General features: G+C 47.3%; 1 protein-coding gene across 1 annotated transcript in view; it reads right to left on the minus strand.

Annotated features, from left to right (window-relative positions):
• The window catches only part of CYTH1 (cytohesin 1), an 836,242-nt gene that overhangs the window by 686,851 nt on the left and 123,217 nt on the right, over positions 1-26,174 (minus strand). The gene's annotated exons all lie outside the window — the stretch shown is intronic.

The following is a 26,174-nucleotide window of genomic DNA, read 5'->3' on the forward strand; positions in this document are numbered from 1 at the left end:
TACATTGGCCACCTTCAAATCGAACCCATGTATTTTTGCAAATTTCTTACTCCACATGCTCGCGCTGATAACCGTGTAGTGTGACCCTGAATCTGCGATGATTTTAATTTTTATTCCTCCTACTATGATGTACATATCTTTTACATCCATTTATATTTATTCCAATAATTTCGCCTTTATAAGTCCCAGTATCTCCGTTTCTTCAGTTAGAATATCCAATATTCCTAAACAAGGATTTCCAATGGGGTCAGAGAAACTATAATCCTGTGCAGGATAAAACTAGGACGCACGTATATTTTACTGCTCTGTTTGTTTTAGGATGCGCAATGAAATAGATGATGTAGTTTCTCTTATCAAATTTTGAATTCACACACACAAGCAGATCTAGGCGCTAACTTATTGAAGGACAATGTCGCATCCCTTATCCCTTATCTCTTTGAATTCACACACAACAAGCAGTTCTTGGTATTAACTTATTGAAGGATACAGATTTCTCTCCGTAGTAAATTCTTGAAGTAAATTCCACCAGGGGTACTATTCATTCATTTGCCGTACCACTTGATTTCGTTATTGCTCGGAATTATTGTGTACATGAAGTCTATGTAATTATTATGACATAGAATTTTGCAATGTGTGAGGAGGGAATTGCAGCAGTTCATGAAATGTCACCAGGCGGAGTGGATTATCTTTCGCGTTTACCTTAGGGGAAGGGATTAAACCACAGGAACAGGAGCAACACGATCTGTGTAATTGCAGCGGAAGCGTGTGATATTTCAGTTGGTGTTACACATCTAGTACTTTCACGTTATGCTTGTAGTATTAGTAGCTTTTGTTTTTAATTAGTGCGCAGTTCGCAATCACAACGTTGGCAGGCTTGAACACAGACTCGTGGAAGACGTGAGTGGGACGCCTTTGTTTACTTATTACTCAAAATGGCCTCCAGCGCTGCGTTCCAGTGACGTCACACGCAGTTGAGCATGCGCAGATTGGCTTGAAGAAGAAGCGCGAAAACAGCTGACTGGATTTGCCTCAGAGAATATGCGCATGAAACGAAGGTTCGGCCGACAGAGAAAAACGTCATCGATGACTGTGGTCCACCTAGGCTTCCACAACTCGAGACACTCAATCTCGGCACCAGAAGTTGACACCAGCAGGCTCTTACACCGCAGAGGATCGGCACACACCTCCGACCTCAGTGAGTGATGTCTTCATTATTATTTCACAACAGAAAGTCCATTTTCATTCATAAGCGAGAAGGCTTCACCAGGTATTACCCTCTTTTCATTCGAACAGTTGCAAACTCAAGGATTTACGCCGCACCTTACTTTCACTAAGATGCACCTCACTTTCACGTAAGACGCCGCTCATTTGACATGCGCTGCACTGATCTTCAGTATTGTGGAGAACTTTACACACTAAATCCTTTCAACTATCAACTGGTAATTCTTTGTTTTTCACACAGTGTTGTCTCGTTATATTCACTGGTCGGCTTTGGGTTTGCGCTGTATGTGAAGAAGGTCTCCCTTCACACGCTAACGCGCAGCTTAAATATCACTAAACGCGGCAACAGAGATTATTTTAGTATGGTTCCCTGCTCCGCTCACTTCACCACCACCCGGCTGCCCAGGCTCACCTCCAGGACTTGTTCAGTATCCAGTGTTCATCTGCTTCGGGTCTAGCGTTTTCTTTTCTTTGCTTTACTAGCTCCACAAAAACGCCCAGAGTTTCATTAGTAATCACCGGTCACAATTACTTTTTAGAAAATCCAAGGTTCATTTATCACTTTCACTATTCAATTAAACTTGCCGAGGTTGATGGAGGCTGCTCAGTTTCCTCACTGTACTTCACGGCTCACCACATGAACTTGCGCAGAGTCCAGTCGTCCTTATCTCGAGTCTTTCTTCGTCAGTTCCACAAGAAGCCAAGTTTCAAAAGGTATTCACTGGTCGAATAAATCTGCTATGAGTCCATGGTTCAATTCACATTCGACTCACTCAAAAGTCGATGCCTCATTACACGTTCGACTCACTCAAAAGTCTACTTGCCGGAACGGAACTATTAATTGTAAATATCAAGCCAGTTCTTCCCTGAACCAGCTGCAGCACCGAGCCCTTAGAAGAGGTTGCTTGCGCAGAGTCCAGTAATGCTTATCTCGAGTCTTACTCCGTCAGTTTCACAAGAACGCTCGAGTTTCAAATGGTTTTCACTGGTCGGATCAATCTGCTAAGCGTCCCTGGTTCATTTCACATTCGACTTACTCACAAGTCGATGGCTCATTTCACGCTCGACTCACTCAAAAGTCGGCAGTGGGTTCGCGGTGAGGGGCTGAGGTCCTCGTCGCCACTGTTGAATTGAAGACAGAGTCAAGGTAAGATAACGAAGTAGAAGTTTATTAAATCAGCCCCACACCTTAAGGCGGTGCGTCGGTCAGTTAGTTAGAATCATTATGACAGTTGAGGGCAGGGGGACGGAACCAAGACAGTGCGGGATGAGGGGGAACCAATCAGGAGGGCAGGGGACAATGGATGCTCTCGCGCAGGAGAGCTGGTAGGCACCACTTGCCAAAGGTTGCAGGGGGGGAAACAGAACTAGGTTACAACAATGGCATACTGTCAGAGCAAAGATAGTCAGTAAGTAAAGCTAACAATGAACACTCCATTTTGGTACCATTCTATACTCAACAGCCCTTGACTGTTTAGAAAATGGAACATAAGAGACATCAGAAAGATAGAAGATGTGTGGTCACAGGATATATTACAACACTTGAATAATTGCAGAACAAATTTGAACTCTCACATGTGTAAAAATACAAATACATACATCTTAACCTTGATGCGGGGAAAGAAATGGGGGGCATAGAAGCTAGCGCCCCTATAAAACAGTAAGTACTAACCCATCAGATCCAAAAGGGTAATATCCCAAATATACAGGACACACAATGATACCCCTAACCACAGGTGGGAAAAAGACATAGGGTAAATTGATGACAGACTGGGATGAGGCAAGGGAACAAACACCACAGAAATGTAGCAATAAGGTCTAGATTCCGATTGGTACAGCTAAAGAAAGATATTACTTAGAGTGTATTATATGAGAAAACAAATAAATATCGTTGGTGGGGAACCAGATGAAACATGCCTGAGAAACGGTGTTCAACAGGATACTTTCTACTGTATTATCTGACAGTGCCCCAAAGTTATTCAATACTGGAAAAAGGTCACAAATGTATGGGTGAAAAATGGAACTTTGACTTGGAATGCCCCTCAAAAACATATGGAATAACACTGTACTACCTAAATAGCAAAATATTTTTCAAGATACGAGACTTATGGTGGCAAGAAGGGATACAGGTAAAACCATGATCCAACGATACATACACGAATGGAAGGACAATATGGACTGGTGCATGGCAGCTGAAAGAAGTGTATAAGATTAGAGGTTATCAAAGAAGTTTGAAAAATGTCGGGAAACTGAAAGTCAGCATACGGAATGGAATGGGTAGGGGAATGAGTGCTGACACTGTCATATGAATATGTAGAACAAAGAGGCCCCAAAACATTTGCAACGTTGTTTCTCCAGCTGGGTATAAGGAATGTATATGCTTTAAATCTGGCAGTATGCATATTTGGCTTGATAGTGGAAATTGAAACTGCATCAAACATTATAGTACTGCTTTTTTTAATTACAAGTATGTAATGAAATCCAATAAAATGTTGCTTACAAAAAGTATATCTGTGAAAGAAATCAATGATATATTTAAATATTTTTTTTTATTTTTTTTTTAATTTTGTTGACTCTGAGGCCAGAGAATTCGCCAAAGCGAGCGATCTCTGACAGCAAGGGCTGCAGGTTGGCCTCTGGGGTGCGGACATACAGGACCATGTCGTCTGCATATAGCGAGACTAAGAGCGGGCCGGTGCGGAATTGGAGCCCCCTGTGGAGATGTTTCTCCTGAAAGTGTCGCACTAGGGGGGTCCATGGCAAGGATGAAGAAAAGTGCGGATAGGGGGCATCCCTGCCGGGTGCCTCTAGAGAGGTGAAACCTTTCAGTGATGGTGCCATTCAAAAGGACACGAGCAGTGGGGGCCGTATACAGCAGCTCCACCGTGGCAACAAACATCGCGGGCATGCCCATCCGCCGCATCATTGACAGAAAAAAAGGCCACTCCAGCGTGTCGAACGCTTTTTCGGCGTCTAGAAATACAGCCGCCGCCGGAGTTGAGGGGTCGATCCTGTGTAAGACTGAGAAAAGCGTGCGGAGATTCAGGGAGGTAGACCTGTGGGGGACAAAGCCGGATTGGGCCGGGGACACAATAGTATCCACCAGCAGCGCCAGTCGTATCGCCAGAACTTTGGCCAAAATTTTATAGTCGAGGTTGAAGAGCGAAAGAGGTCGGTAGGAGCTACAGACCGAGGGGTCGCGTCCCGGTTTGGGCAGCAAAATAATGACCGCCTCACGGAGCGTTGGAGGGAGAACGCCGGACTCCAGAGCCTCCGCATATACCTCGACCAGTCTCGGTACCAGTTCCTCCTTATATTCTTTGTAAAAATCTGCCGTGAAGCCATTAAGACCAGGCGCCGAAGAACCCCTCAAGGAGTCAATGGCTTCAATTATAGAGTCCGGTGTGATGGGATCGGCCAGGAAGTCTTGCATGTATTTCTCTAAGTATACCATGGCAATTTCATTAATATACGACCCTGGGTCTCGGCGATCTCCTGGTAGGGCGGAAGTGTAAAGGCGGCGGTAGTAAGCCAGAAAGGTGTCACAGATATCGGGGGTGGAAAAGAGGTGGGTGCCCTGTGAGTCGATTATGTCCGTGATGTATGCAGCTTGTCGTGGGGGGCGGAGCAGCTGCGCCAATAATCTGCCCGGCCTATCCCCTTCACCATATTGGCGTGCCGTGTGGTACTTGCCCAGAAACCGCAGTTCCCTATCCGCAGTTTCCCTGAACTCAAGAAGTAGCTCAAGTCGCTTAGCTTCGTGGGTCGGCGCAGGGTTAGCGAGAAGCCAATAACTCCGCCTCTACTCGGTCTAGAGTAGCACGAACCTCACGCAGAGCCCCAACATGCTTGGCGATACAGACACCCCTAATGGTGGCCTTGAACCCCTTTTCATTCGTGTATCAAGAGAGAGAGAGAGGACCAGAAAGCTAGTCCATATCCCCCGGATTATATGTAGTTAATCAAAAAGAGACTAGCTCGAAAGGTAAAGATAACAAAAATTAATTAAATTTTAGTTCAAGGACTCAAGTATGTTTTGTCACGAGTTAGTGGCACCTGGTAGGTGTGCTCATGAAGCCCTCACCCACCAACCTAGTTGGTGGCATGCTTCATCATCGGGCCCACCCAGTGACACCTAGCGTGTCCCGGGTGTGCTTCGACGCCTGATTACAGCGGAGCAGGTATGTCGCTGCGTGTGCGGTGAGGAATGTTATGGAAGATGAGTTTTAAAACGGCTTGGCGGGGATCCCAGTGCCCGAAGGCAAATTACACTTTAATAGCTGGGTCACCGTCAGCGGTTAAAAATAAGGCTGTTGGATGTTAGAGGCGAGTTACGACCTCCCACATCCTGGGGTATGTCAACATGTTTCAGCCAGTGCCTTATGACTATGCTGGCTTTCTTCAGGACAGATAAAATACGTGTGTGTGATTAAAACTAGTGGGTGTATTTTACAGACTATGTGTATACACGCCCTAAAGTGTTTTTCTATGTGTGAGTGGGGGATTCCCAACTCAAAAACACCTGTACATAAAACATATAGAAAACAAGGACAAAACATACAAGGAGAAAGTAGAGTCACTTGACTGCATAGTAAAGTATACATCTGGTTGCCGACTTTATAGCGATGTTGGTGCTGGCTATAAGCGGCTATAGTGTAATGGTATTGGTGATACCATTATTGCGGGGTTCGCACTGGATTTCGAAAGTGAAGTGGCTAAAACACGGTATGTACATAAATAGTGCATAGTGCTAGAGAAGAAGAACACAAGAATTCTTTCTTACGCTAGTTTTAGAAAAGTGCTACTTCAAGGTTGAGAAGTGGCAAGGGTAGACCCTGTGGGGTGAAAAACAAGGGTTTTGCCACTTAGATAAAGAGGAAACCTGTGGGAGAGAAAACGCTTACCAGTGATGATGGTCGATCACGATACTCACAGAATTACTGGCCAGAGCCTGCTTTGGACCTGTAGTGCCTCCTTCGCAGAACCGGTGAGTAATGGCCATAGCGGTGGAGGTTTTATACTGTTACCGATTGAATGATTGTTATCACCTGCATAGTAGGAGAAAGGGTAGAGAGACTCGATCTGCCGAGTCATCGCGCTCGCGAGCGCTCAGGTGTGTGAGGAGCAGTGCTAGGGCTTCGCGCATGGGTGGTTCACTGCGCTTGCATCGCGCATGCGCGGAAGGGGTTATCTCCGCGCATGCGCGCCTCATGGAGCGAATGTGCGCTTTGTATTCGCGCATGCGCGGTCACAATGCCACATTCGCGCGTGTAAAGACCGGTGGTGTACAGTGAGTGCCACCTTGGTATATGTCATCATGTATTCAAATCATGGAGGCACACAGTCAGGGCCATGGGTTAAGGTGGAATTCGGGACATATCATGATTCAGACATTTGGAGGCACACAATCAGGGCCCATAAATTACGGTGAATTTAGTAACAGGAAGGTTTAACAACAGTAATTTGGGGGAACCATGCAGGGGATTTCTAGTAGGATCAGGGAGTGGCAACGTGGTCCAAGGTCACGTATATGCCAGGGAGTTCCAGGGGATGGCATCGTTAAGGGCATTGGTTGATGTTGAAAGGCGATATATCCATCGCTGTTCTTTGCCCAGGAGTTTTTTGTCATTCTCAATGGTACTCTCGGGGATTTGCTCAATCACTGTCCACTTTAAGTCATTGGGTGTGTGGCAGTGGGTGATGAAATGGTTAGTTAGTTTGCTTACATTCTTCTTGCATCTTATGGTACTGCGATGCTCAGTGATTCTGGTTTTGATTTTTCGTGTGGTCATACCCACGTAACGGAGGCCACACGTGCAGGTTAGAAGGTATATTACATTGCGTGAGTTGCAATTGGTGTGGTTGAGCTGGGTCCAGATTTTATTGGGCTCTAGGTTCAGGGTTTTGGTGTGTGTAGTTAGATGACATACACTGCAGTCGTTGCAGGGGTAGTGTCCGGTGACTTTGGGCAGTCCCCACGCATTCAGAATGGTGTTCATAGGTTGTTTGGGTGGTAGTCTGGGACGTGTGCTCACCAGTTGGTCCTTGAGGTTCTTATTCCTTTTATAGGCAAATCTTGGTGTGTCCCATTTTCTTTGGCCAGAGTTGATTATCCTCCAATGTTTTTTAATGATTTTCGCCACTTCGTTTGACGCCGTGTTGTAGGTGGTACCATTACCAAGACAAGGTCTGGGCTCACTGGCAATAAGGACAAGCCTCACAATCAATAACTACGAACCAACACGAGCACCAATATTGCCTAGCTATTTCTACACTGGATCAAAAAGAATGATCGCTCGAATTACTGAGTCAAAACAGTAACTCTCAGGGATTGTATTTCTCCGGAATTAATCCAATACTTTTTTATTAATTTTGCATCAAAAGAGTCATATAAATGAGCATTTTTTTCACTTTACACATACAAACTGTTTGAACTCCACATAACATTAATAAAGACAATTTCTTGCAATCTAACAACTTTCATACAAACATTCATACACAACAGAACATTAATATATATACACACACAAAATTTCTGGAACTATACAAAATTATTTACAATTTCCTGATTTTGAAAACATAGCATTGGAAAAAACAAATGAAATTTTTGATATTTAGTAATCAAATAGAGTATTCCTAATGCTGGGTAGGGGGGTCTACGCGTTTCGATAACCCCTTGGTGTGGGGAAATCTCATCAGGACCAAAAAGCCTGTAAATGAAGGACAAAAAAACAAATCAGCCTGGGGAGAGCCATGCCTCTGGCACTACAGTGAGGAGGGGAGGAGAAACTAATCCTACCTCTTAGGTGCTCGGTTTTCTTTAGATGAAACTGTAATGAAAACAAAGCCTCTTTAAATTCTATTCTCCGAGGAATTTATGTTCGTTAAGGTAACAGACTCATACGTGAATACTCACATAAATTAACCCATGTTGCAGATTGTCAGGAAAGGTGGAGTTGGAAATCTGTGGAAATAGAGCGAGTTGTCAGAGCATTGCGAGGTGGGCTCTGTGGCTGTTTTTCGAGGGATTGTATTTGTTGGAGTCGACTTACTTGAATAGGGCGAGTGTGGCGGCCGGATTTGGGTTCCGGATCTGGTGAGCGTGCTTAGCACTTGAAATCGCTGGAACGGAAAAAGGGGGGAGACTTGCGTCAGGTTTAAATCCTCACCTAATGTTTCTCCCGTTTTAAGCTAACTGTGCTTGTATTTACCTTTGAGAATCGCTCTCGCTGAGTTAATCAGGGGTCCACACAGTTCGGCATCCATCATACAATGCCGAGGCTCGCACCAACTAGTCGGTGTAGTTCCTCTCGCGTCTATTGCTTTAACCCACTTCCTGGTTGGTGGAATTATGGGAGTTGTGGTTTGGGATACCAGTTGTCATGGAAACGGAATGTTTTTCGTAGTCTAACGAAAGCGGGATGAAGTTGACTGTATACCCAGATCCCCCAGAGTGATGGTCTGGATGCCATGCAGCATTATTTGGATCAAAGACCCAGACCCACCAGAGTACCAACATAATTTATAATGCAGCTAGCTTCATTAGCTTTGAAGAAGAATTACTTCAATTTCAATGGAGAGTTCTTCTTCCAGACAAGCGGAGTAGCAATGGGTTGTCCATTCGCTCCCGAATTGGCCGTACTCTTTATGTCATTATATGAAGAGAGATTTGTGTACCATTCCAACCCATTTGCTGAACAAATTACCAGCTGGAGTCGATATATCGACGATATTTTCCTTACTTGGAAAGGAAACGAAGAAGACCTAAAGAAATTTCACGACCTGTAACAAATGCTTGGTGTCTTTTATGTACGTCGGTGTTTTTTGCACCAAGGACATAGGTATTCGGCTTCCTGTTTGGAAATGTGTTCTGCATCCGCTGCCCTCTTGACAAGTTCATGGATAGTTGTCCGTAGTTCTTCAGATGGGTCCTGTTCCAGTCTGCGATAGTTCCTATTATCGCTTAAGAGCCTGCGACATTCGATGTCATAATCTTTCTTGTCCTGTAGGACAATGCCTCCCCTCTTGTCTGCAGGTTTAATGACAAGTGTCCAATGCCTCTATTTTCAGGCAACCAGGGCCCACACATTCCTTTTTTAGGGCAGGGCCGGAGAGCTCGGGGCCGACGAAGACCAAACCAACAACACACACAGGTCCAGTGGGCCGGGGAAGAGAACCCGGTGAGCTCGAACACATGCCAGAAGGCGAAGGAAGCAACCCCAGGGCCGAGCAAAACCTAAACCACACCAGCCGACCTTCACTGGTTTTCAACCTATCCAGCACCCCTTTGTCCCACAAAGAACAGTCAGTCCTAGAGAAGGGACAGTCGTTTGTGCCGACGACCAGACTCGACAAATTCCAATTACATGTAGAATTGGCACAGTTCTTTAGAAAGCTCAAACTGAAGTCTTTCTTTGAGAAATCAACCCCAGAAAACTAACAACCTCACGAAAACCCTAACGTCACCGGTCTTAGAACCAAATCCACATTTGTCCCCCCACCCTCCACCATTCCTCCCGAGATCACAACGTTCGAACAAGCTGTATACCATGACATTGAGAATCTGAACCCGACCAACCATTTCAATAACCTGTCCTGGGAAGACAGACAAACAATACAGCGCCTACAAAACAACCCCACACTTGTCATTAAACCTGCAGACAAGGGGGGAGGCATTGTCCTACAGGACAAGAAAGATTATGACATCGAATGTCGCAGGCTCTTAAGCGATAATAGGAACTATCGCAGACTGGAACAGGACCCATCTGAAGAACTACGGACAACTATCCATGAACTTGTCAAGAGGGCAGCGGATGCAGAACACATTTCCAAACAGGAAGCCGAATACCTATGTCCTGAACACACGAGGACCCCGTACTTTTACACAGTACCCAAGGTACATAAGAACAAAAATCCGCCTCCTGGCAGACCGATGGTGTCGGGCATAAACTCCCTTTTGGAACCATTGTCACGATACTGTGACTTTTTCTTAAACCCCTTGGTGCAAAAAACACCAACGTACATAAAAGACACCAAGCATTTGTTACAGGTCATAGACAAAATGGACTTCAACCCTGAAACACAACTCCTGGTAGGGTTAGATGTGGAGAGCTTATACACCAGTCTCCCACAGGACGCAACTCTGAAAGTACTTCACGACGTCCTAATGGCATCCCCCTGGCCCTACCACACCCCTAGGGATTTCATACTGGCGTGTGCCACCCTGGCCCTTAAACAAAACTATTTCGAATACGAAGGCACCTTCTATTTACAAACGAATGGCACATCCATGGGCAGCGTTTTTGCCCCCAGCGTGGCGGGTTTGTACGTACACCACTTTGAAAGCACCTACATCGCCACGGCCACTAACCCGTTCAACCATCACATCCTGAAATGGCACAGATATATTGATGATATCCTGGTTATTTGGCAAGGTTCACAGACGGACCTTGACAGATTCATGATCTGGCTCAACACCAGGGATCAATATCTGAACTTTACAGGGACAGCTAGCAATGCACTACTGCCCTTCCTGGATTTGGACATCAGAGCTAAAGATGGGATCCTGATTACGACAACATACTACAAACCAACCGCAAGGAATGCTTTGCTTCATTTCACAAGCTTCCACCCCGTCCCCTAAAAGAAAACTTACCGTTTGGCCAGTTCCTCAGAATCCGGAGAAACTGCACCAACGTGAGTGACTACAAATCACAATCAGCCGAGTTGGCCACAAAACTAGAAAACCGTGGCTATCCCAAAACCATCGTCCGTAAAACCCAGAAAAGGGCGAGAAACCAGAACCGTGATGCCCTTCTCGAGACCCACATAAAGGAAGACCAGGAACAACCTATCACTTGTGTTACCACCTACAACACGGCGTCAAACGAAGTGGCGAAAATCATTAAAAAACATTGGAGGATAATCAACTCTGGCCAAAGAAAATGGGACACACCAAGATTTGCCTATAAAAGGAACAAGAACCTCAAGGACCAACTGGTGAGCACACGTCCCAGACTACCACCCAAACAACCTATGAACACCATTCTGAATGCGTGGGGACTGCCCAAAGTCACCGGACACTACCCCTGCAACGACTGCAGTGTATGTCATCTAACTACACACACCAAAACCCTGAACCTAGAGCCCAATAAAATCTGGACCCAGCTCAACCACACCAATTGCAACTCACGCAATGTAATATACCTTCTAACCTGCACGTGTGGCCTCCGTTACGTGGGTATGACCACACGAAAAATCAAAACCAGAATCACTGAGCATCGCAGTACCATAAGATGCAAGAAGAATGTAAGCAAACTAACTAACCATTTCATCACCCACTGCCACACACCCAATGACTTAAAGTGGACAGTGATTGAGCAAATCCCCGAGAGTACCATTGAGAATGACAAAAAACTCCTGGGCAAAGAACAGCGATGGATATATCGCCTTTCAACATCAACCAATGCCCTTAACGATGCCATCCCCTGGAACTCCCTGGCATATACGTGACCTTGGACCACGTTGCCACTCCCTGATCCTACTAGAAATCCCCTGCATGGTTCCCCCAAATTACTGTTGTTAAACCTTCCTGTTACTAAATTCACCGTAATTTATGGGCCCTGATTGTGTGCCTCCAAATGTCTGAATCATGATATGTCCCGAATTCCACCTTAACCCATGGCCCTGACTGTGTGCCTCCATGATTTGAATACATGATGACATATACCAAGGTGGCACTCACTGTACACCACCGGTCTTTACACGCGCGAATGTGGCATTGTGACCGCGCATGCGCGAATACAAAGCGCACATTCGCTCCATGAGGCGCGCATGCGCGGAGATAACCCCTTCCGCGCATGCGCGATGCAAGCGCAGTGAACCACCCATGCGCGAAGCCCCAGCACTGCTCCTCACACACCTGAGCGCTCGCGAGCGCGATGACTCGGCAGATCGAGTCTCTCTACCCTTTCTCCTACTATGCAGGTGATAACAATCATTCAATCGGTAACAGTATAAAACCTCCACCGCTATGGCCATTACTCACCGGTTCTGCGAAGGAGGCACTACAGGTCCAAAGCAGGCTCTGGTCAGTAATTCTGTGAGTATCGTGATCGACCATCATCACTGGTAAGCGTTTTCTCTCCCACAGGTTTCCTCTTTATCTAAGTGGCAAAACCCTTGTTTTTCACCCCACAGGGTCTACCCTTGCCACTTCTCAACCTTGAAGTAGCACTTTTCTAAAACTAGCGTAAGAAAGAATTCTTGTGTTCTTCTTCTCTAGCACTATGCACTATTTATGTACATACCGTGTTTTAGCCACTTCACTTTCGAAATCCAGTGCGAACCCCACAATAATGGTATCACCAATACCATTACACTATAGCCGCTTATAGCCAGCACCAACATCGCTATAAAGTCGGCAACCAGATGTATACTTTACTATGCAGTCAAGTGACTCTACTTTCTCCTTGTATGTTTTGTCCTTGTTTTCTATATGTTTTATGTACAGGTGTTTTTGAGTTGGGAATCCCCCTCTCACACATAGAAAAACACTTTAGGGCGTGTATACACATAGTCTGTAAAATACACCCACTAGTTTTAATCACACACACGTATTTTATCTGTCCTGAAGAGAGCCAGCATAGTCATAAGGCACTGGCTGAAACATGTTGACATACCCCAGGATGTGGGAGGTCGTAACTCGCCTCTAACATCCAACAGCCTTATTTTTAACCGCTGACGGTGACCCAGCTATTAAAGTGTAATTTGCCTTCGGGCACTGGGATCCCCGCCAAGCCGTTTTAAAACTCATCTTCCATAACATTCCTCACCGCACACGCAGCGACATACCTGCTCCGCTGTAATCAGGCGTCGAAGCACACCCGGGACACGCTAGGTGTCACTGGGTGGGCCCGATGATGAAGCATGCCACCAACTAGGTTGGTGGGTGAGGGCTTCATGAGCACACCTACCAGGTGCCACTAACTCGTGACAAAACATACTTGAGTCCTTGAACTAAAATTTAATTAATTTTTGTTATCTTTACCTTTCGGCCTTGAACCCCTCCCATAACGTGGCCCATGTGGCCACAGAGCCAGTGTTGATGTCAAAATAGTCCTCAATGGAGGTACGGATCTCCTCAGTAAAGACCGGGTCTGCAAGGGCTCTTCCCGGGAAATGCCACTGCCGTTCGTACCCACCCAGCCTCGGCACCGCCAGGGTCAACAGCACCGGAGAGTGGTCAGAAAGTGTGCACGGTAGCGTGGTGAGATCAGCCACCCATCCCGCCAGGCCCGGAGAAAGTAGCCAGTAGTCAATTCTTGTGCTGGTGTTATGGAAGCTGGAGTGGTGAGTAAAAGCTGGGGCATGCGCATGCAGTCTGGCTCCACATCTATCAGGGAGAAGTGTGAGCAAATAGCAGCTACCGCAGCGTGAGCAAGTGGCTTGCGATCTGGGGAGGAAGCTGTGCTATCTCTGCCAGGGTCCATCAATAGGTTGAAATCGCCCCCCAACGCCAGCAGCTCTATGTCCGAGTGGAGTAGTGTCAGATGCAGGTCATGGAAACAGGCCGGGGAGTCAGTATTAGGGCCATAGACCCCAACCAAAGCAATTTTGAAGCCATACAACACACCAGAAAGTAGCGCATATCTGCCCTCTCTATCCACCTTGCAGTCAGTAACTACAGAGGGTATTCGTTTGTGGACAAGAATCGCAACCCCCCGAGCATACCTACTATAAGTGGAAAACACTCTATGAGTCCCCCATCCCCTAGCCAATGAGGCAGTATCCGCCTGCACCAAGTGGGTTTCCTGAAGGAAGAGGATGTCCAGCCCATGACGGTCAACATATTGCAGAACCTGTTTGCGCTTTCGAGTGGTGTTCAAGCCACGAACATTCCATGACATCAACTTTAGTCTGGAGGGACCAGACTGCACACCTAACCGGGCCATAGCGCTAAACCAAGGACAGTAGATGGTGAGCAGTCCGCTAACAGGCCGATACCATGAATCTCGCAATCAAACACAAATATAAATTTCCTCAAATAAAACATACACCCCGTCTCCCACCCACCACCCAGCCTCCCAACATCCCAGGAGAGGCAGAACCCCAACAAGCTCTGAACAGTTGTGCAGAACACAAATAGCAAAATATACATTGTAACAGAGCAAATCAGCCAACTAAAAGATAATAAACCCCAATAGAATCGGAACAGACAGGCATTCGCCATGGGGGGAAGCAACGTTACCCCATGCGGGCGACCCAGCAGAGCGTCCAACGAGGTTTCAGCACGAAATGTTACCTCCCAGAGCGGAACTCTTAACCACCATACATAAGAATCCAAGAATAGAGTGCAATGGGGTGATCCGCCTAGGCCAGTTTCAGCAAACAAGTCAACACTGGCCTGTGTGTCGGACTGAGGAGGAGAATGAGGCCTAGATCCGGGGGCTGAGCCCGGTTGCTTTTAGTAGCCATGGCAGAAATCCTGGCCTCTGCCAGAGAGTCGAAGATGCGGAATCGGCCGTTCACCTCGACCTTCAGCCGTGCCGGATATAGCATGCCGTATTTCAAGCCAAGATTGCGGAGGGCGGCCTTGACAGAAGTGTACTTCCTACGCGCCTCTTGCACCATGAGAGTGTAGTCCGGAAAGAAAGACAGCTTGCTCCCCTGCCACTGCACCTCTCCCATCTCACATGCGGCGCGGAGTGCAGCATCACGGTCCCGAAAGTTCATAATCCTGGCAATAATGGGACGAGGTGCCTGTCCAGTGCGCGGCCTGGGTCCTAGGGACCTATGTGCTCGTTCGACGACAAATCCAGCCGTGAAGGTGTCTCTTCCGAACAGTTCGATAAGAAGATGTTCTACAAAGGTATCGAACCGGCCCGTGGCAGTTGTCTCCGCCACTCCAATGATTCGAATATTGTTCCTCCGGCTACGCGCTTCCAAGTCCTCATTCTTAATGGCCACATCCTTAAGAATTTTTTCGACTCGTTCCAGCCGTTTCAGTGTTTTGGCGGCCCCGTACTCAACATCTGAAATTCTGGACTCCGCTAAGTCGAGGCGGCGGTCATGGGCTTGCACCGTGGAACCAATGTCTGACAGTTTTTTCTCTAGGCTGTCGAAGCGAGTGTCTAAGGCCGTGAAGCCAGCGCGCATTTCACCCATCATGGCGGCTACCATGGACGCCGCGTCGCCACTTTCCGTTGTGCCGACAGCGCCAGAAGCCGCGCCAGGTAGGGGGTCCGTGGTGAGGAGGGGAGTTTTATCGAAGCTGAACTTCCTTTGGTTAGGATCTCTTTTCCCCATCCCCAAGGCCCTTGTGGAAAAGCGTTGCAGCAGCAAATATGGCAAAGGTGGCGGGCAGCCAGTCAGAAAGCGGGGTCCAATGAACCACTCGGCGGCACCACCACGCCGCCACCAGAGTGTGGGCAGGCCAGACGATGGTAGCGGAAAGAAGGCCGTACCCAGTCCTTAGGCGCGTTGTTCCAAAAAGCAGCGGTCGGGAATAGCCAACCTCGCAGCCTCAAATCGGGACCCACTCCAGTATGGACGCGTCGGCACACTGCGCGCAGTGAGTCGGGGGAACAACCCTCTCTCGGTGACCACACCGGAGGAAAGGGGAGATACACGGTCTCCCAGCCGGCGTGCGAAAGGCGGGGCCGCCGTGTGTCGCCGGAGAGCGCCGCCAGATACCCCAGCCGCACCACTCCCAGCCCCCACCGCCACCCGCCAAGCCCCACAGCCACCACCCGAACACCAGCGCGTGCCCAAAATCAAGGCCCCGGCTCTGGCACCCACCCAGGCCGCAGGCCGCAGTTGCGCACCGGGAGCCAGGCGCCCCGAAAAAAACGGGAGCCGCGGAGGAAGGGAGATGCAGTGTGAGCCCAGCGGGGGAAAAAAGCGGGGGGAGGAAGCGCAGCGGCCGAGGGCCTCGCCGCACTCACCCGGCACACCAGCGCAGGAGGGAAGATGGCGCCGAGGTCCGAAGGCCTCGATTCCCCTCCGCCGTATACGCAGCCTTAGGTTGCTCCCGCGGTGTGGAAACTTCGCCCAGCTGCCCAGGGTGTCATCAGCAGTCGGCTCCGCGAACCTGGGGGAAGCAGGAGTAGCGGATCACATCTCGCTCGCTGCCGCTGGGAGCCCGCACAGAGGAGCTTCACGGCAGAGCGGCCATTTCGTTCGCCGCCGTGGCCACGCCCCCCATATATATTTAAATATTTGTTCAAAACTTAGCTATAATTTGGGTTTGTGCAAAAAGCCTTGTGTACCTCATGTTACACCGGTACCAATACAAGTTTAGTTACTGCCTAGCTAAAATTTAAAAAAGAAAAAGGGCATTACATAGTGTATTTTCGAAACCCACTTCCTTGGCTATCTGGAAGACATGGTAAAGAAATGTAAACTTACTCTACTAAATGTATATTAGGACGTTCAAATGTAGCTTCATTTAAACTAATGTACAGTTGCCCCACTTGTACATGTGAACCTTCAAAAGTACAACTGCACCTGAGAATGTAGATTTGGTCCAATGAATGCACATTCACGTGAACAAATGCACCTTTGTACAGGATCCGTACCAGATTGCGTTTCAAGGCATCAATTTTATATTAAGTAAATGAACCATAAAAGCAACCACGTTTACTTAGGAAATTTACAGCACAACCAAATATAGGGCGAATACTCATTCAGAAAGGATAGCTTTGTATTGTGCCCTAAATAATTCTACATACTGAATCACAGTTATTCACTTAACAAAATGTTTTCAGTAGATTTAGACTAAAATATTTAATGCAGATGGCTCAAAAGCAACTACATACATAATTTAATTTGCATTTGGAAAAAAAACAGTCCTATCAAAACTTGCTATCTAAAAATGAATAATAGCTAATACCCCACAGTGTACGACTTAACATTAAGCATTAGCCAAAGTGACTAATGGTTTCTGAATAGAGCTATGATTTACTTTAAAAGCAGGGGTGTAGCTTCAGGCGGGTTGCTTGGGGTGCGATACCGCCCAAACTAATGCATTGTTGGCTTCCTAGTTGGTTTCTGTGGGCCCCAAGTCGGGTCTGCTATCCTTTGGTCGGTTCTCGTCATGAGCAAAGAATAAAATACAAAACTCTGACCTTTAAAGTAAATGAGGGAGACAGAAATACCTATCTGGTGGCTCCACTCCTAAATGTGAAACCATATAACTTGGAGCCTATACCAGCTTCCTAACTTGTCCAAACTGTGTGATCCTAGGAAGATATTTTACTTCACAGACCCTCCTTATTCTTCATTAACGCATAAGAGCACACTTTTAAATACTTGAGTTCAGGATGTGCACTTTACATGCACCTCTTATGTTTGATTTATTTGTCCATATTAAGAATCTAGGCCACAGCAGGGTTTACAAGACAACTGACTGGCCTCTTAGTCAAGGGAGTAACCAGAAAATGTAAAAACGCCCCACTGTGAACCAAAGCTCTTATGGCACCAAGCAAACTAAGCAAGTCATCACGATCCGTCCAGATGTGCTCTTGCCTCTTCCGTCCAAGCATCTATCCATTCATCAAGCCATCCACCTACTGATATCCCCAATTCCACCTATATATTCGGTCATCCATTCAATCTTTCATCTATCATTCTGTCTTTCACCATTCCAGCCTTTCACCCATCTATATCCAAACCTAGGCATCCATATCCACACCTAGGCATCCATATCCACACCTAGGCATCTATCTCCAAACCTATCCATCCATCCACCAATTCACTCATCAATCCAGCTCTTGTCATCCATCCATGCACTCCATCCATCTGTCCTCCCTCTCACTCATCCATCCATCCTTTCACTCATCCTTCCAACCAACTACTCATCCATTATTTTACCCTTTCATTCATTCATTCATTCATCCATCCACACACCCATCCATGCTTTCACTCATCCGTTATCCATCTATCCTCCTTTGCACTCATCCATCCATTCCCCTTTTAATCCATCCACCTGCCCTTTCACTCGTCCATTCTTTCACTCATCCATCCTTTAATTCTTCCATCCACCCTCCCTTTTGTTCATCCATCCACCCTTTCATCCATTCACTTTCACTAACCCATCTATTCTTTTGTTCATCCAGCCACTCTTTTGCTCATCTATCCATCTATCCACTTTCGTTTATCCATCCATCCATCCATCCATCCATCCACCCACCCACCCTTTCCCTCTATCCATTTGTACCTTCTCCCTTTCACTCATCCCATCCATCAATCGATCCATCCACCCTCTCTTTCACTCGGCCAGCCATCCTTTCACTCCCTCATCCATCCAACCTTTCACTCATCCATCCATCCATTCATTCATTCATTCATTCTTTCACTCATCCAACCTTTTATCCATCCTTTAAGTCACTCATCCATCCATCTACCCATCGACCAACCTTTAACTTACCCAGCCATCCACCCTTTCACTCACACATCCATCTTTTCACTCACTCCCTTTTGTCTGTCAAGTTGCAGAGAGGAGAGGCCCATCAAGAACTCCACCCCGCTGTAGCTTATAAAGTTGGAGGTTCATGGTGTCCCAGTATCCATCCTTTCACCCATCCTTCCATGGTTTTGCACATCCATCTATCCACCCTTTCAATCCGTCCATCTATCCATCCATTCACTCACTCCACCCATCCATCTATCCATCCATTTACTCCACCCATCCATCCTATCATCATCCATCCTTTCATTCATCCATCCACCCTTTCATCCATTCACGCATCCTTTCATCCATCCTCCCTTTCGTTCATTCATCCATTCATTCTTTCACTTATCCATCCATACTTTTATCCAGCCAACCCCTTTCACTCATTCATTCATTCATTCTTTCGCTCATCCATCCTTACATCCATTTTTTCACTCTTGCATCCATCCAACCACCGTTCCGCTCACCGATCCACCCATTCACTCACACACCTATCCATCAGTCCTTTCATTTACCCAACCAACCAACCAACCACCCATCCTTTCACATTAATTAGAGCATTTTTTCAGCCTAACTGCAAACAGAAGAGGCCCGTCACGACGCCCATCCCTGCTTTATCTGCTAAAGCGGGGGTTCACGACGCCCCTGCTCTTAGTCCACTCATGTCACTGTCGTTAAAGGGTGGGGTGGGGGGCGGGAGTGGGGTGAGTCATTAATATTTCTCAAAAGTACCACTTTAATTTATTAATGTCTGCCTATGCAGTGATGTAATCTGATATACTAAGGTGACACGCTTCTGCTTGCTACAGAAATACACTTTTTTTATTTGAGGAGATTGATTACATTCGGTTTGTCGCATGCTATACAAGCAAAGGTTTTTACGGCTCAGCCTGGGCATCGACTCTTTGAGCCACGCCGGTTCTTCCCTCGGCTCTGGCTCACCTCGCCTAATTACTGTAACACTATTTTTTGCCCATGCTTTACTTTGCTCTGGGAACTGATGTAATGTGTTACTTGTAGCGCAACGATCCTCGTGTAAAGCGCCGTGATACCTACGGGTCTAGCCGGCGCTATATAAAACTCTTCAAATAAATAAATATTAATCTGCCTGTAAGTCCTCCTCGATTTGCAACTCGGGCTTAATGCACAATACTGCAAACTAGTGTCAGTGAAAGCCTGGACACCCTGAACAGGAAACAAAACAAATAAATTGCCCCGCACACACTGGGAGAAAAGTACAAGCATGTCAGGGCCACTGATTCGTATTTGTCCACAGTGAAATCCCGCTTTGAAAGTTTATTAAAGAAAAAAAGAGAAGAAAAAAGAAAAGGAAAGGCTGTGCAGGCGGGTGCGTCAAACACTGTGCCTGCTCAGCAAAGAATCAATGCTTTCAATGTAGTCACAGTGGCAGCTCCACTAAAGGCACAGAGATGCCCGCCAGGCAGGGAGGGCGGAATGAGGGGAGGATCTCTGAATCTGGCAGGCGGTCGTTCCCCCGTCACGGCAATGGCCTCCAGTTGCCTTGTGATCTAGCGGGCAGCCCGCCAGTCTCTAAATGATGCGGCCAGTTTTTCTTCATTTAGCAAATATATATTCATTGGTGCTACAGTGAAAGTTGCAACTGGAGATTTTGACAATTTGCACCACCCTTCCTATCAGTAAATCAGTCACATTAATGTATGCAATCTGAAATGAATGAAACTCGGATATGCCACAGATGTGCACACACCTGCGTCCTGCATGCAATAAGCGGATCCGAACAGAAGGTACACTCCTGACACCCATACTTACATATGTGCACGTGCTTGCAGTCGAAACATCAGCTCAGCATGCTTTAGGTAGCCCAATCTCAGGATGTAGCATTTTTACTTTATTTTACTTGTCAACTCATTTCATATACAACCCCACGTTAATAATGGTCTTCCAACACTAAAGAGATCAAACAAACCACCGGGGCTTCGGAAACCAGGGGGCAACCTCGCCGTTCATTTTCCAAGTACTGTTCTCTCCTGAACCTTCGGTACCAGATGCTACAGCGAAGTCAGTGAATGCTAACAGCCTCATTTAGGAGGTAGGAAGGCAGCACTCTTCAAAGAGGTGTGGAGCAGAATGTTCAGACACAGTTAACACACAAATGGTGCACACATAATATCACACTATAAGAGGGTACGACTTTACTCAAATTTAAAGGTTCCATAGCATTGTATCAATGTTGCACTAAGCACACAATAAGTTATATTCAGCACTTCGCTGCAGACAATATTAGTCTTTAGGGCGAATATGTGATATTATCCTCCTTCTCAAGGTTTGACTCGCAGGGGGTACCAAGGACAAACAGTCACGGGTTACTTGTGGAGCTGTGGTGGGGTGGAACTTCAGAAACAGATATTAGGGAGTCAGTGTTATTTCTTTCAGGTTCTAGATTGGTATTCTTATGAAGATAAACAGCATAGGTCTCATAAACGTAGAAGTATTGGCTTTGTCAATATTTTTTCAGCCCTGTTGCACAGCAGAACAACACTGTTAACGGAGGTAAGAAAATGAAAGGGGGGAGTGTTGGAGGGCGGGGCTGATGGGAGGGACAAGGACAACAAAGGTAGGAAGGGAGGTGCTGGGAGCAAGCAGACAGCAGAGGTTCAGGGGGTGGGAGAAACATGGATGGGGAGAAGCACACAAGGGAGACAGATGCCTGTAAGGTGACAGTGCGCTCTACAAGTTAAATAAATAAATAAATAAAATAATGAAAGTTCACTCTCCCATAATGCCTAAAGTCAAAGACAAAAGTAGCACCTAAAAATGAGGAGCAGAAGGGCAAAAGTAATGCATTCTTGCTCTAGCGATGGGACAAACTGGAGGGAAGCCTAAGGCAGCAGATGAAAAAGAAGCAAGCCAATGAGAGTGACAATGAAGCCAGCCTATGGTAAGCAATGGGCAGTCCCTTAGCCCACTATTAGAAAACAAAAGATCTCCCCAGAGTCAGCGCATGCGCTGTGTTAGGAAGGCCCAATGAGATCTTAAGTTTATAGTGGTCATTTTGTAACTCTACAATATGTCTACAATAAGGACTTAAGCACTCTGGGTATGTAACAGTTGGAAGCTGGGAAACAGCAGCAATGTTTTCTTAGTGATGTGCCTGATATATGCACACAGAGCAGAGTGCTCAGCACATTCCTACTAAGTTTGCGCACTTGCTGGTGTACCAGTGTCTGTATGCAGCACCATGGCTCACGGCTGAAACTGGGTCGTGGATCTCCATTCAAGCATATCGTGGGAGGTAGATGCAGTGGGTGTAATCACATGGGTGGAACACAAAGGATGACAGGCGCAGGCATGCAGGTCACTTCAGCGACACTGTAGTGACGTGCACCGAGGAGACTGTGCTTATCGCAGTTGGAGGTTGCTGCGCTAGGCACCATCTGAAAATGCAAATGCAGGGAGGTGCTGCTTTGTGGCAAACCTAAGGGTGGGAGGAGAGAAGTTATGCACCAGGAGGAAAAAGAGTACTATGACCAGGCTGACCTTGCACACGGCAGGTGGGCGTACAGGCTGCTACGACATTAACTGGCTGAGACATGCAAGCACGGAGGCGACCGTCTCTGTCGCTATCAAGGACAGTAGTGCCAGGCTTTAGCAGAGAATTTGGATTCAGGAAGGCAGAGCTCTGTACACAGTCAAGAATACTATATCAAGCCGAAACCTTCAAAAGCAAGGATCTTGGCAGTAGAAGTGACAGCGAAATAGAAGGTGCCAGCACACTTATCTATTTGGCACCACTTAAGAAGAATGTTCAAGCACAGAGTTAATTGTACCCATCCCGGGCAGCATCATTGGGTGCTGCATAGCATGGTACCAGAGTCACAATCAGGTGCAGAGAGGACCTGCTCCATTGATGCAGGAAAAGGGGACTCGGGTTAAAGAAGTTGCTCACAGAGAGGAGAAAGCTTACTGCGACCACGTTGCATCTTCAGCAAGGGCCAACTCAGAAAGCTCTTTAACTCTTTCTTCAGTCACCGTAAATGCAGTTTAGTCTTGGGGTGTCGTGGAGAGGTTAAGGGAACGTCTATTCTTACAGATCACGATCACAGAGACAGGCTGGACAGAGGTAAAAGGCCCCCCAACTGCGGTTACACCTTCCTTGCAGACATGAGCCATAACTGCAACAAGGTTTACAGCCAGGCCTGTAGTTCCGGACCGAATTAAGGAACATTTTCAGCATGCCAGGAAGTTTACAGGCTCCTTTTTGTCAGGTTTCAGCAACAGTAGGTCAGTTTTCACAGTCATGGAGTATGTTTCTTACTCCTTCAGAGGCAACAGCTAACTTCCTGCCCTGGTCCAGTCCTTTTCTCTGTACTGGTGTGCAGAAGTTCTTGCAGTAGAAAGGTGAATACCTAGCTCACAAGCTCAGCTTATATTCCAAACACTTGGAACTGGGTCACTGAAATTCAAAGTTATCCAAAACCTTTAAACCAACCAACCAAACCTGTGAACCAATCCCTACCAAATGTAGGTTACTATGGGTGTGGTTCAGCTTGATTGCAAACGTTTCACAATTGGTGCACAGTAGCATGGGCTTCTCTGGATATGCATATCAGGCCTAAACAGCCTCCAGCCAGGCAGAAGCTGGTACCACACTTATACTCTGAGAAAAAATAGTGCACGAGGATAAGCAAGTAAGGACAAATGTAACAACTCCAACTACCATAGTGCATGAGGATAAGCAAGAAAGGGCAAATGCAACACCTCCAACTACCACTAACCCTCTGACGCACCCTGTAAACTGGGGCTAAATCCACTCAAAGCTCCTCAAACTGGGGTACCCCACGCTCATGTATCCAAGCACTACTCACACTCACACCTACTACATTCAGGAGAACTGAGACAGTACAGACATTATGAACCAGACAGATTTTACATTAAAAAGTGATTAGACAGACTTCCTTCTTGGGTGTGCAGCTAAAAAGGCATGCACTCCATAACTGTAGATCAGTTACCACCGATCAGTACTTAAATAGTGGCTAGGTCATGGGGACAATAATCACCCATGATGAAAGGAATTCTACTTTGGATGGGCCCCTTCACTGCAGTAGAGTCCATTACACGGCTGGGAAGCATGGGCCCCTTCACTCCAGCCTAGTCCATAACACAACTGAGGGACTACCTAAAACGCATACAAAGAAACAGCCATGGGATTCATAACTTGAGCCATGTACACAGGAAAACATACTGGGATGATCTGAAGGATGAGCAGGACTTGACATGGCGATTGTAATACAGACTTTCAATACTACGTCACTGTATGTTACAAGTAGTCCCATTTTGGGGTGGGTCCTTCTTCAGAAGTTTTGCACACTCTGCTAGGGACGAAGAGTGTGGCCTACAAATGCAGGACGCACACTGGGGGAGAATGCGTTTCCAGGTCCAGTCCGTTTCTAGCAATGCTAGATGTGAGCTCACACATTTACTTTCTACACTGTAACTACGTAACACTACTCATGCTCCACAGAATAGACATTGCCAAATCTCAGCATTTTCCACGTTATCACCATCTGACATTTTCTTTCTTGCATCTTGCTTGGTACTGCCGGACAGTTCACGCCTTCTGGTTTTGGCTGGTCGAGAAAGTGAATGAGGTGGTGACAATCTCCTGTCTAGCAGATCCACTAACTTGCCTTTTAGGGGACATTCGCCATAAAAAAAGGTCAGAAAATGGCTTATAAGTTCCTACATACACTCCTTGTCCTTGCCAAACAATATGTGGTGATCACAAGGTTTGGTACAACTGTCCCCGATCTGGAGCGAAGGGAGGGTAATGTGGCAGAATGGGCTGTAGCAAAGGAATGAAGTTTGAAATGGTGCAGATGCGAGGACAAACTGAGTGAAGACCTGAATGTGTGGAATGCTCTACTGACTGCTTCCCTGGACCACCCGGGCTCACAGCAGGCCTCTGTGGCTAAGAGTGAAGGGTACACTGGGTCGACTGATGTCTAAATGTTTTTCTGCTATTCTTTATACATGATACCCACACACTAGGTACTGCTTATGTTTTATCTTCTGGCACTAATTGTTACCTTGGGTGTTTTTATACCACCTTGGACTACGTTTCTACGAATTTTGTATTGTATCTCCTTATGCTAATGTACTTGATAGCAATTGTTTGTTGTAAATCTGTTTATGGCTCTGCTGACATTGAAGCCGACCAATAAAAAAAAGTTTTAAACTCCCCCCAAAAAATGTGCCTATACATTCCTAGTATAGGGGCCTGGAAGTTAACTGCTCCTAGTGGACTGCTGCACCTTCTGTGCCATTCCACTACAGTGACAGGGCAAACGTGACTTCAGGCCAACCCTGTATAGCCTAGCTGCTGCAGTGTAAACCAAAATAACCCTTTCTACCAGGAGAAAACCTTCCTTGTAAATATTTTTTAAAATCCCCTCTATAGGCATTGCACCCCACAGTGTAGGGTGCATGACATTGAACAGTAAGACACATATAAGATTAATGTTACAATGTCTCTACAGTGACAAGACTCTGAGACTCTGACATACCTGAGTTCCAGTACCTGAATCCAGCCGTGAGGGCAACGGCTTTTGCGGACAGTACTCTCTCCTTGCTGCTGTGGGACGGGCGCGTCCAGCGGCTCCATTTTCGCGCCGTGAGGGAAACGGCCACGTGAACTACAACCCCCAGGTGCCCCGGGACCCGCGTCGCACTTCCGACGCCACCACCTGCGACCGGAGGCGCTACAAAGCGCCGGAGCGGCAGGAGCTCCGTGTGGGGGACATACCTGAGTTCCAGTACCTGAATCCAGCCGTGAGGGCAACGGCTTTTGCGGACAGTACTCTCTCCTTGCTGCTGTGGGACGGGCGCGTCCAGCGGCTCCATTTTCGCGCCGTGAGGGAAACGGCCACGTGAACTACAACCCCCAGGTGCCCCGGGACCCGCGTCGCACTTCCGACGCCACCACCTGCGACCGGAGGCGCTACAAAGCGCCGGAGCGGCAGGAGCTCCGTGTGGGGGACATACCTGAGTTCCAGTACCTGAATCCAGCCGTGAGGGCAACGGCTTTTGCGGACAGTACTCTCTCCTTGCTGCTGTGGGACGGGCGCGTCCAGCGGCTCCATTTTCGCGCCGTGAGGGAAACGGCCACGTGAACTACAACCCCCAGGTGCCCCGGGACCCGCGTCGCACTTCCGACGCCACCACCTGCGACCGGAGGCGCTACAAAGCGCCGGAGCGGCAGGAGCTCCGTGTGGGGGACATACCTGAGTTCCAGTACCTGAATCCAGCCGTGAGGGCAACGGCTTTTGCGGACAGTACTCTCTCCTTGCTGCTGTGGGACGGGCGCGTCCAGCGACTCCATTTTCGCGCCGTGAGGGAAACGGCCACGTGAACTACAACCCCCAGGTGCCCCGGGACCCGCGTCGCACTTCCGACGCCACCACCTGCGACCGGAGGCGCTACAAAGCGCCGGAGCGGCAGGAGCTCCGTGTGGGGGACATAC

The sequence above is a fragment of the Lissotriton helveticus genome, chromosome 7, assembly GCF_964261635.1.
Source record: "Lissotriton helveticus chromosome 7, aLisHel1.1, whole genome shotgun sequence".
Taxonomy (NCBI): domain Eukaryota; kingdom Metazoa; phylum Chordata; class Amphibia; order Caudata; family Salamandridae; genus Lissotriton; species Lissotriton helveticus.